Raw genomic sequence first — 13,503 nt, 5'->3', positions numbered from 1 at the left:
TTTGCTAATCAAAACTGATTATGTTCCTCCTCAGTTGAAAACGTGTACTCTCAAAAACATTTCTTTCATTGTTTAAGTCATCACATGCACAATAGTCCATTCTATTGTCAAACTCTGTCAGGCATATATACCATGAATATCATAAAAGTAATATGGATTTCTCGTAACATCTGCTAAATAGGTAAATAGAAAACTTGAACTTCACTAACAAATGTGGAGTATATATGTGTGTCTGTGTTTGTAAGACTGTATGTATCGTTGTGTGATTCTTTTCTACATGGAGATGGATGATGTATGATCATTGGTCTCAAGACCAATGTGTTTGCTTTCTGCAATGGATGTTGGTTGTGAGGACATCACAGCACATCATTGCAGGGGATGGTTGCGGCATGCAAGCAGATTTTTCCCCCTTGCATCACAAGGGATAATATCAGGTGTGTGATGTCAATGAAAATATGTAGCCAGCCAGACAGGAGCCACAGGACATCTAGGGAGGTTAGAGTGCTTAGTTTAGCACTCCAACTTTACTGTGTTACAGTGTTAGGCTATACATTATTTACCTTTTTTTATATTGATGTATTTTTGAATTATATTGTGTTCGGTTAGTTTACAGTGTTGTTGGTTACTTTAGGTGAATAAAAATACAGTTAATATGTCCATGGACATATCTGGGTGCAATGTAAAAACTTGTAGTGTTGGTATTGGCATCTAATTAGTATTCAGTTTGAATCTCAATAGCATTCAGTTAGCTAGCCAAAAATAATATTCTAGTACAGTAAGCATTCAGTATCAATGGATCAAGGACAAGACTGAAATATAAGGAACATTTCCAATGTCCACTGCCATACTGACAAAACATCTAAACATTTTGATGACATTTTTCTGGTGAGCTATGGTGCTGTGCTGTACCATAAAAGCTATTTTGACAAATGCACCTAGAACTTTGAGAATGATAGCACTGTTTCAAGAAATGAACCAAAGCAATTGAGAAAAAAAAAAAAAGCACTCCAACTTTACTGTGTTACAGTGTTAGGCTATACAGTGTTAGGCTATACATTAGGCAACAGAACGTTCAACAGGTGATTTTTTTAATAATGTATTGGCAATTTGTATTGGCAAATTAGAATTTGTGACACGGGTGAGTGTTCGTTGAGTCTTCTCTTATTCTAACAAGCGACAATTTCTCTCAAGTTTGAGTTCATTTACAGTTTTTCTCAATTGCTTTGGCTCATTTCTTGAAACAGTGTTAAATTATTATAATATGCAAATGTGTATGTTTGTTTTGATGTGTAAATTTAAAGGAATATTTTTATTGTTGTTTATTACTTACATTATTGCTGAAAGGCTTGATATATTTCATATATACAGTACATACTTTTCATGATATCAATGGAATGGAAACCATACATTATTAGACTAACAGTCCTGTTTGCCCTAACATCCTGTAGATGGCAGCAAGTTTTTGTATGAAGGAATTGTGTCTGTAGATCAGCACATCTGTAATAAAAAGAGGCAGTTTGTAAAATGTATTTGAGGTTAAAGATTCCATTTTTAATTGTTATCTCTGTGTCAGAACAAGATAGCTTTTTTTAACAGTGGCAAAATCATGCATCAGCATACTTTAAATGGATATACAAAGTAGAAATAACAGGTAAAGTAAAACTAAATGCAGCAGGCCTTCTACAGTCAAGGTTAAATAAAGCCTAGATGCATTTTACAGTGGAGATGAAGGTAATCTATTGCCCTGGCTGCACTGATGTTGCGGTGATTCCTCAGAAATGTAAACAAACATTATTTTGATATTTTGCATTATAGGATTACTTCTGGCAAAATTCATTTAGTTGCAGTTTAGTAGTCGCCCGTTTTAACCAATCACAATGCGTAATTTTGTCAGTACATATTTGAAATGCCTATAGATGCTCATTAACTCAAAACCAGGAGATGAAATGGGCGAGTTAGTTAATGCTCAGGCAACAGAATAAAAAGTTAATGGTTAGGAAATATCAATTATTTTTTCATATACACAGTATAACACCAGGTCAATTTAACTTCAGGGTTATCAATCTGTCCAGTTAGGAAGTATAAGCGATTGTGAATCACAGTCACCTGTGCCTGCCACATCCTCCAGCATAACCAGTTTGGTGCTGGGTAAGTGATGGTCTGGGGAGGGAGATCCTTGGAGGGTGGTACAGACCTCCACCTGCTAGCCAATGGTACCCTGCAGTTATTAGGTACTGGAATGAAATCCTTTGCCCCATCATTGGATGTTACTCTGGTGCAGTGGATGCTGGGTTCCTTCTCGTGAAGGACAACATCCAGCCTCATGTGGCCAGAGTGTGTAGGCAGTTCCTGGATGACGAAGGCATTGATGCCATTGACTGGTCCTCACGATCCCCAGACCTGTATCGGAGCATCCATCATCTGAGGAATCTCTGAAGTAGATACATGAACAGTCCGTATTTATTACAGTTAAAAGCGGTGTGGTAAGTTGCTGCACAGCTGACCTAACTTAATAGAACACATTCTCTTTGTTCTATTACTACCTAGGCTTCACACAAGGGGCAGGCTGTCCTTCCCCACATGGGTAACTTCTTCAACTCTAAGAGGTCTAACAGCCTCCAGACAGACAATAGATGCCCTGATGAGTTATACAGAGGGCATATAGATGAGTAACCCTATAATCTGCCGATACCAGTCAATGATGCCCCCTAGGCAAATACCCGATCCCCCTCTCCTACATTCCTAAGGAACAAAGGACAGAAACCCTTATTGGTCTAGGCAGAAGAACAGATGGTCAGAGTACCTAGTGATGCTCTAATATTATACAGGAATGTGTGTCACAATCAAAGATCAGAGTTACATACCAGTTAATAGAAAGGCAGACATTTCTTAGATGTACATTAGTTCAAGAACTTCCATAACAGCAGTAAAGATTTTGATCTTTAATCAATTTTGTTCATCGAGACCGAAGTGTGGTTTCAGTCTTCCCTTACATTTTTTGAGCAGTGTATATAGAATACTCTAAAAAATAAAGAATTACAGAATTTGTTTTAAATTATTAATTAATCTGAAAAATACAAGAATGTTTGTATTGAAGGTCGTATCATATGAATAAAAAACTATTAAGAAAACAATACAAAGAACAATTATTTCTAAGAACACAGGCTATTGTATTTTCATTCATTTTTTAGGCCCTACAAATGTACAAAAGGAAAACACTTAAATTATTCAAAGATAAATCCTTTACATTTTTGTTTTCATTTTGATCTCATTTTGATGATGTACAAGGTAAAATAAGAGACATTATCAACCAGTTTATGACGATTAAAGGATATATGCACGAATAGCCATCCATAGGCCTTAAGCACGGTTGTTTGATAAACACGTTACATTTCAAATAATGAATAACACAGGCTACAGCCTATTCTTAGAAATAAAATGTATGGATCCGTGGATATGTAGCCTCATGCATTGTTCTACAAAGGCATTGCCTCGAGTGTATGAAAACACAGCCTTCTTTTCAAGTAAAAACATTGCAGTGTAATATTCAATTAATTGTATTTGTACATTTGGTTAGCAGAGTAACAGGACTATCACAGGATGACTTACAGTAGTGTCTCGCAGTGGGATTTTCGGGTCAATGTGTTTTTTTTTTTTTTGCCAGGATGCTCTGGCTTTGGAGGCTCGTTATCAGAATCAAATGAAGACCCGACATCCGACACATCGATTTCGGGATCTATTTCTGATCCTCCATCTGACTCCCTCCCTCAGAATCTGCAATGATGTCAGGGTGTTAAATCATGGGGTTTGGTTTGCTATTGTGATCTAAACGCTGTACATTTTCTCTGAGTTGTATCGGACTTGCTCACCGAGTTCAAATTATATGAAATGTCTACCCTCATCATCATTCTTCATCATTACATTTCAATCACATGCATAGGTATGTCTGGGTTGATCAGGGGGTTATCGGCCATTCATCCATTGACGTCACTGCCTTGATAGCACCTATAAGGTGATAGAGATGTACATGTAACTGAAAAAGATCATAAACATGTACACAATTTCAAAGAATAATTTACAGGAGCCTACATGAAAATATAGAAGTAATTTGTCGATTGAATTGATGAAAAACTAACGTGCAAATAAGTAGAGAAAGTTCAAAGAGAAATGGTAGGATGTGTGTGATATTTTGTCTTTCTTTCTCTCCGAATAAAAACAGTAACGGTTAATATGCTTGTTGAATTGGTGATTGGTAAAGAATATCGTTATTTCGTTTTGTGAATAAAGACAGGGCTGGGGGTGTGGAACCAAGCGCGGACACAGAGGCAGAGAGGAGGTGTCGTGCACAGACGTTTATAGTAGGGATAGGCAGTCTCGTGGTCGGCAGGCAGGCAGAGGTCAGAAAACGAGTCGGAACACTAGAGGTACAGAGGATTCGGCTGGTTCGAGGTCGGGGACCGGCAAAGGTCGTAACGAGGTGGTCCACAAGGCAGAAGCACAGGGGGCAGGCAGGATCTGGGTCAGGGACAGCAGGGGTTCTGTAACTGGGAAGGCAGAGCAGAGAACGGGTAGCAGGAGACAGGTAAAACAGGAGTAATCGCTGGAAACGCATGAAAAGACAATACGATCTGGCTGCAGGCAAACATAAAACACAGGTATAAATAGACAAGCGGTAACAGGAACATGGGAGACACCTGGTGGGGGGGAGGAGACAACAGCGAGACAGGTGAAACCAATCAGGGCATGACAAATAATTATTTAGCGTAGTACATTTGTAGAATTTTCATCTTCAGTAAAATAAGCAGAGAAAATTCAAAGAGAGATGATCGGATGCGTGTGATATTTTGTATCTCTTTCTCTCCAAATAAAAACAGTAACATGTAATACACAAAGAATAGCGTTGGTGTTTCGTGAATAATTATTTAGATTTACATTTTAGATTTACATTTAAAGAAATGAGCCGACACAATAAGCAGAATCTCCTATTGAAAAACTGTAACGTGTGATACATACAGCTCCGGAAGCTTTGAGTAATGAACAGAAGTGTTAAATTTGCAGTGGTCTCTTTATTTTAACCCATCTGTTCCTCAATCAAACCCATCTGTTCCGGGAAAGTCTATGCCAGGGTACTGGAGAGGAGAATACGGCCTATAGTAGAACCTCGGATTCAGGAGGAACAGTGTGGTTTTCGTCCGGGCCGTGGAACACTGGACCAGTTCTATACTTTCTATGGGGTGCTGGAGGGTTCATGGGAGTTTGCCCAACCAGTCCACATGTGTTTTGTAGATTTGGAGAAAGCATTCGACTGTGTCCCTCGCGGCATCCTGTGGAGGGTGCTTCGGGAATATGGGGTCTTGGGTCCTTTGCTAAGGGCTGTCAGGTCCCTATACGACCGAAGCAGGAGCTTGGTCCGCATTGCCGGCAGTAAGTCAGACTTGTTCCCAATTGCATGTTGGACTCCGGCAGGGCTGCCCTTTGTCGCCGGTTCTGTTCGTAATTTTTATGGACAGAATTTCTAGGAGGAGCCAGGGGCCGGAGGGTGTCAGGTTTGGGGACCACACAATTTGCGGATGATGTTGTCGTGTTGGCCCCTTCAAACCAGGACCTTCAGCATGCACTGGGACGGTTTGCAGCAGAGTGTGAAGCGGTGGGGATAGAGTGGAGGAGTTTAAGTATCTAGGGGTCTTGTTCACGAGTGAGGGAAGGATGGAACGTGGAGATTGACAGACGGATCGGTGCAGCTTCTGCAGTAATGCAGTCGATGTATCGGTCTGTCGTGGTGAAGAAAGAGCTGAGTTGCAAGGCGAAGCTCTTGATTTACCGGTCAATCTATGTTCCTACTCTCACCTATGGTCATGAGCTTTGGGTCATGACCATAAGGACAAGATCCCTGATACAGGCGGCCGAAATGAGCTTTCTCCGCAGGGTGGCTGGGCGATCCCTTAGAGATAGGGTGAGAAGCTCGGTCACCCGGGAGGAGCTCAGAGTAGAGCCGCTGCTCCTCCACATGGAGAGGGGTCAGCTGAGGTGGCTTGGGCATCTGTTTCGGATGCCTCCAGAACGCCTTCATGGGAAGGTGTTCCGGTCCCGTCCCACCGGGAGGAGACCCCGGGGAAGACCTAGGACACGCTGGAGGGACTATGTCTCCCGGCTGGCCTGGGAACGCCTCTGTGTCCCCCCTGAAGACCTGGAGAAGTGTCTGGGGAGAGGGAAGTCTGGGCATCTCTGCTTAGACTGCTGCCCCCGCGACCCGGACCCGGATGAAGCGGAAGAAGATGTCATGTCATGTCATGTTCCTCAATCAAAACCTTTTGAATTGTTGTGTAGCCTATATCGATTGTATTGTTTCAATAATAGCCTAATTAAGTTGTTTAACAGTCATGGAATTATTGTATTTCATTTGTAAGTTCATTCAAATACATCCAAGGTTCTGATAATTCATCTGGGAGTATCGCACCTTCATCCATTGACGTAATTCATTCAGTGAAGGGTGATCAGTACCTGGGTACCATTAGCAGCTGCATGGGTACCAACGCTAAGTGGAGTGTGCTTTTGGAAGATTATGTAGGATAAAGGGGTAAAAAAACCAAATAAATCTGTAGTTTTCCATTTGGGACTTAAGAATTCTGACAACGGAACAACGTAATATACACATATTTAGGGAAAGTAATTTCAAAGAGGAAGGTGTAGCTTTCAAAATGGCAGTTTTATTTTCATTACAAACTCAAACCACAATTGGCGTAGGAATTTGGCGGTTCTAGTGTTAAAGAGTGCACACTGATAATGCAATGTCCAGCGTAACCCTAGTGGCAAAACAATAACCTTACGTGATGTTACGTGTCACATATAGATAAATATTATTTGGGCAAAAAAATGTTTTATTTACTAATAGTGTATGAGTTCAGGAGATAAATTATTTCTTTATTTGGCATACATTATATTCTACCTATAAAGTTGTATGCATGTTCATGCAATTTGTATTATTTTCACAAAAAGCTGTACTATTGTCATTCCCACTCCTGTAATGTCTGTCACAATGTTGAGAGTGGTGTAGATGACAGGATATGTTGGAACTAAAGAAAACCTAGTATTAAAATAAATGTGGATGGAAATGATAAAAAAATATAGTGTCCCAGAATGTGTATGACGCATTTCCTAAAAAAATTCCGATCTGGTTTCTAATAAATTAAAACAGCATGTGATTGTGACAACCCCCACTCCCCCCGGGTTGTCCCTGTCCTTGTCCATCTGGTCAGGCTTCTGACCTGGACTAGGTTTAAATAGACTCTGGACTCGGACCATATGCATTTATTCATTATTACATCTTGTACTCTAAATATGTTCACCCGGCACTACCAGAAGAGGACTGGTCACCCATCTGAGCCTGGTCCCTCTCTATGTTTCTTCAGAAATTTGGCCCTCCTAGGGAGTTTTTACAAGCCACTGAAATCCAACACTGTTTTTGTTTGCTCCTTGGGGTTTAAGGCCATGTGTTTTGTAAAAGCACTTTGTGACAACTGCTGATGTAAAAAGGGCTTTATAAATAAATGTGATTGATTGATTGAAAGACATCAACAAAGCATTTAAGCAACATCTTGATTTCTTCAAATTAATGATAGTCTGCTGTCGGAAATACAATTTTATTAAATAAGCAATTAGAAAGAGCTAAACAATTGTACTGTATCTGACTCTCTGGCTAGCTATTGTAGGCAGCTTGCTAACTCCACTGGCATTGGTGTTACTAACAATGTTTTACTTAGCTATCCATCTACCTCGATGGCTAACCTAGCACAGCAAAAGCAAGAATAGCAAAGACAAAATACAAGCTACTTGTATTCTGTCTTTTTCTTTTCCTCTTTTGGCCTGGGATCATATTCCCCCCTTCAACAGTAGCATATGACGATATACACTTGCCCAGTGCCAATTGTGTCTCCAGTTCAGGCATGATGTATACAAACAACTCTATACATTTAAAATATCTGAACTAAATCTCTGAACTAAAATTGTAAAATACAATAAACAGTGATCACACTGACTTTTTGGAAAAAATGTAATTACATTTATAATATGAAATCTTTTTATTTACTGTCTAAGGGTCTCTCCAGCAGCCAGGGGCCCTAAGTGGCTGCTTTTGTTGCTTATGCCTAGAAACGGCCCTGACCCTAGCTATTATGTGTACTAAACTATATTGTACCATTTTATTTTTCATGCAGTATCTTGTACGATGCGTTTGGAAAGTATTCGGACCCCTTCATGTTTTTCTAAAATGGTTTCCATTAATCCAGGAAACTGTGTGTAGTGGAAAAACAAAATTAAAAAGGAATTAGTGCAGGTGCAAAAATGTGAACCCTAATTTTCATTGGTTAAATCAAATAGGTAAGTTGAATAAGTAAATCATTTTTAAAAATTAACGCACCAAAGGAGGGTTCTTTACCAAAGAGTTTGGGCGGGACTGATAAACAGAGACAAGAAAACTGTTCACTTGGGTGTTAAGGACACAGCTGAATGTAAAACGTACCATGCCGAGATAGAAGATCTCAGATGATATCAGGAAGAGGGTAGTTAGAGCACATCAGTTTATATAACCTTCTCAACAAGATTTGAGCTCCACTGCAAGGCAAATAATTCAAAAATGGATGAAATTTAACATGACAGCAACTCAGGCTAGAAGTGGCTACCATTCCCAAATATCCTAAAGAACCACAAGAAAAATTATAAATTAAATGCCAATCCATACATAACATCTGGTAATTTGCAGAATTCCTGTGCAGCATCTAATTTAACTGTGCATGCTTCAACAAATAGAAAATACTTAATTGAAATGGCATTCGTTAGAGGGTTGCTAGTAAAAATCCTAAGCTGTTATAAAATAACCATGCTGCCTATCTTAACTCTGCCAGACATCACCTGGACAAACCTAAAGTGTCTGGAAGGTCATTCTCTGGACAGAGGAGTCCGAATGTTTGGGGAAAACCCAACACTGCCTACCAGAACCTTCCTATTAGTCAAGCATGGTGGTGGAAAGGTCAGGATCTGGGGCTACTTTTCCTCTTCAAGAACCGGTTGACTGCACATCGACTAGGGAACCATGAGGTATACCATGAGATTCCTGAACAAAATGTCATGAAATCAGTCAAGGAGCAAAAGCTGGGCCGAAAATGTGTCTTCCAACAAGGCGATGACCCAAATCATTCATGCAAATCTACCAAAGAATGTCTCAGGAGCAAGAAGATTTATGATTTGGCCAAGTAAAAGTCTTGACATTAGTCCAATCAAAATGCTGTGTAAGGACATGAAGCAGGCAGTGGTCATCTTGTAGGTGTGTTTGGAGTTATGATGTTGGAATACTGCCCTGTGGCCCAGTCCCTGAAGGGAGGGGATCATGCTCTGCTTTAGTGTGTCACAGTACATGTTGGCATTCATGGTTCCCTGCCGGCAGCACTCATGCAGCCCCAGACCATGACACTCCCACCACCATGCTTGACTGTAAGCAAGACACACTTGTCTTTGTACTCCTCACCCGGTAGCCACCACACACGCTTGACACCATCTGAACCAAATAAGTTTATCTTGGTCTCATCAGACCACAGGACATGGTTCCAGTAATCCATGTCCTTAGTCTGCTTGTCTTCAGCAAACTGTTTGTGGGCTTTCTTGTGCATCATCTTTAGAGGCTTCCTTCCGAGACGACAGCCATACAGAACAATTTGATGCAGTGTGCGGCGTATGGTCTGAGCACTGACAGGCTGACCCCCCACCCCTTCAACCTCTGCAGCATTGCACCCCTTCAACCTCTGCAGCACTCATGTCTATTTCCCAATGACAACCTCTGGACATTTTCACTTAAGGGTGTACTCACTTTTGTTGCCAGCGGTTTAGACATTAATGACTGTGTGCTTTTTTGAGGGGACAGCAAATCTACACTGTTATACAAGCTGTACAATCACTACTTTACATTGTAGCAAAGTGTCATTTCTTCAGTGTTGTCACATGAAAATATATACTCAAATATTTACAAAAATGTGAGGGGTGTACTCACTTTTGTGAGATACTTTTGTGAGCTTTGTGAATAGGCTTTAAGAGGAAAGTCTAAGACCAACTTTTACTAAGGAATGGGGAGAAATCTTAAGCTGAGAGAATTGGTGGGGTTGACCCTGTTGCAATGGACTGAGATGGGGATAGATACACAGTTGTGCTCTTGCAGGTGGTATAGTTGCCCATTTGTCTTGGCAAAATGCCTCCAGGTCATCAATCAATCAATCAAATGTATTTATAAAGCCCTTTCACGCAATGTCTTTGGTCGTCTTGCATGAACTGCATGTTTGGGATCTCCCCAGAGTGGATTGATGATATATAGGTCAGGAGACTGTGAGGGCCACTCCAGAACCTTCAAATTTGTCTGCTGTAACCACTGGAGGGTTATTGTCGTGCTGGGTTAGGGGTTAGGGTTATTGTCGTGCTGGAAAGTCTTGTGCTTAGGGTCATTGTCATGCTGGAAAGTCCAAGAGTGTCCCATGCACAGCTTTCGTGCAGAAGAATACAAATTGTCTGCCAGTATTGGTAAGTGCAATGCCAAGATAGACTGTTGATCTGTCATCATATAAATCAGAGTAATTTAATAGGATCTCTGATAGCAGGACAGCAGCTGAATTTAGAATTGTATTGCATGTGTTTACTTCATTCAGGAGAAGAGAGGCCACAAACCAAGAGATGGAAGCTGGACTAACATGAAGCTTTTGACAGATCGGTCAGAAACATGCACACCAGTAGCCTGGTGGAGCTCATTTTGTAAGGCTCTGGCAGTGCTCTTCCTGTTCCTCCTTGCACAAAGAAACAGATACCAGTCCTGCTACTGGGTTGATGCCCTTCTACGGCCCTGTCAAGATTTCCTCATGTAATGGCCCATCTCCTAGTATCTCCTCTTGAGACTGTTCTGGGAGACACAGCAAACCTTCTTGTGATGACACGTTTGGATGTGCCATCCTGAAGGAGCTGGACTGCCTGTGCAACCTGAATGGGCTGCAGGTACCGCCTCATGTTACCAGTAGTGACAAGGACACTAGCAAAATGCAAAAATAGAGAAGAATCAGTCAGGAAGGATAAGGAGAGAGCAATTGTCTGTGACCACCGCCTGCAAAACCATTCCCTTTTTGAGGGTTGTTTTTCTTTTTTCTCTCCAGTGCACCTGTTTTCCTCAAAACAGGTGACATTGATTCACAATCACTAATGCTTCCTCATTGGACAAATGTATTTCCCATGAAGTTTAATATACTTGGTGCTATACTGTGATTGTGTTCCCTTAATTTTTTGAGCAGTGCACAATAGTGTTTCTGACAGTCATTCATTCAATGGAATGCAAAGTCATGATCCTACTAAACAGCTACTTCAATTAGGGTACAAATCATTTAACATTCAATCATAGCAGTACGTAGCAATATAATCATTGCATCCAATTTAGCATACAATCATAGCAATCAATTATTTATTTATTAATCATTGGACACCTATTTGGAAGTTGAAAACAAACATTTAGCACTTTGACAACAATTATTAAATTATCACTATGTTTGGCTTTTAAATGTAATCAGAAACTTAATCAGAAAGTGGCAACATAAATGTTAAGGAATATTATCCCAACTCCAACCACTGAATCTATTGAGAGCTTCAGAATATAGCTATAGAGGACACATACATGTTAATATTGTAGTAAGAACATTTATACTCCAATAGAGAATACTACAGACCAGGCATTCCAAAAAAAATGTTTTTCCTTTATCTTTATGGGGTAGTGTGAATAGGTTGATAAGGACAAAATCGGTTTAATCAATTTTCAAATAAGGCTGTAATGTAACAAAATGTGTTAAAAATGAAGGGTTCTGAAGGGCACTTTCCAAATGCACTGTATCTCTGAATATTAAATACTTTGTTAGACATACAACTAAATATTTCTCCAATCTATTGATTGATTCACTATTGTACTTCATCAACAAAAATAAATAAAGATGCTTCAGCTACTGCAACATATGAAACATAAAAGTATGTGATACATCAAACTTTCTTCACCATTATGTAACATTTGTTAAAACATTCAACATATGGCATCGACATGATTATTTTTCATGAACACTACACAATCCCAAAAAAGCTGTTGAATGAATCATCAGCTTTTCAATGCAGCTAGTCTCCTAATGCTGATGAGACATTCTTTGTGGGGACTGTGGATATTTTGATATTTTAGGATTACCCTTCAGATGCCTATTTCATCACCTTTTTAATCTTTCAGACACACATTTGATCAACTCATTCTTTGACTGAAATCTCATTGGTTGACTGTGAACCGAAATGGTCTATAAAAACCTTGTTTTTGCTGTTTAGTTACAATGCAGCATTAATCTCAGCTTCAGAACAGTTTCACATTTTACATCTTCACCTGAACAGGTAAGTTTCAAATAATTCTTTATGGTAGTTTACATTAGTCACACATGTCTACAGCAGATTTGAAAATGCAATCTTCTTTATTTCAAGAAATTCATGATGACCAAGAAATTACTTGTCCTGTTGATGTGCCTGACTGGACTATGTTCCACCATTTCTGTAAGTTTTCTAGAATAACAAAATGTATCTTGCATCAATAGCTCAAGAGATTCCACATATTCCAAATATTTATTTGCATTGAAATAAAATATCATAATTATTTTTGCTATCATGGGTTGTTCACAACTGTATTTTTACTGTAATTAGATTCACACTGGGATTCTTTTTTGGGGGCAGGTGACTAAAGAACATGATATAAAGAAGCGGTCTTCGAGTAATGAGGTCAGTATAACCTATCACAGATACATTACAGGTTTGGTAGTACCACAATACAGTTTACACTGTTAGAATACTAGACTATGTTTCAGTTCCCTACTTTCCAGTAACTTTAATTACACTGTTTCTTTCTATTAAAGGTTAACATGGGTTTTGGAGGATTCTACCCACAGTACCCCCAATTCTATCCCCAGCCTCCCCAGGTTGACCTGATGGCCCTGCTGCCCTTACTGATGGCAAGACAAAATGCTGTTGCTGCACCGGTTCCTGTCCTACCTGCCTTTCCAGCAATACCTCCCCTACCTGCCATACCACCTCTACCTGCCATACCCCCCCTACCAGCCATTCCTGCCATACCCCCCATACCTGCCATACCCCCCATACCTGCCATACCTCCCCTACCTGCCCTTCCTGCAATACCTCCCCTACCTGCCATACCTCCCCTACCTGCCCTTCCTCCTCTGCCTGCCCTACCTCCCCTACCTGCCATACCGGGACGGAAATAAAAATGAGATGGCCATTGCCAGAAGACTGGAGAGAAACATTAAGGCAAATGATTCCATCAGAAATAAAGACCTATCTTCATGTATGATTTTAGAGTTTTTGTGTGATTGACAGAATTTGGAGAACAGTTTTATAAGTATACATAAAACCTGTCCAACATAAGTTGGCTCTAACGTTTCCCCTCCCCCA

At 40.1% G+C, this 13,503-nt stretch overlaps 1 long non-coding RNA gene across 1 annotated transcript; it reads left to right on the top strand.

Annotated features, from left to right (window-relative positions):
• Nucleotides 1-12,386: 12,386 nt before the first annotated feature.
• On the top strand, nt 12,387-13,131 carry LOC105009786. The gene is made up of 4 exons (XR_827853.3): nt 12,387-12,438; nt 12,526-12,594; nt 12,772-12,816; nt 12,951-13,131. It is a non-coding gene; the product is annotated as an uncharacterized LOC105009786 (long non-coding RNA).
• Nucleotides 13,132-13,503: the final 372 nt, after the last annotated feature.

Source organism: Esox lucius, chromosome 25, assembly GCF_011004845.1.
Source record: "Esox lucius isolate fEsoLuc1 chromosome 25, fEsoLuc1.pri, whole genome shotgun sequence".
Taxonomy (NCBI): Eukaryota; Metazoa; Chordata; class Actinopteri; order Esociformes; family Esocidae; genus Esox; species Esox lucius.
This window is presented reverse-complemented; position numbering and strand designations above follow the sequence as displayed.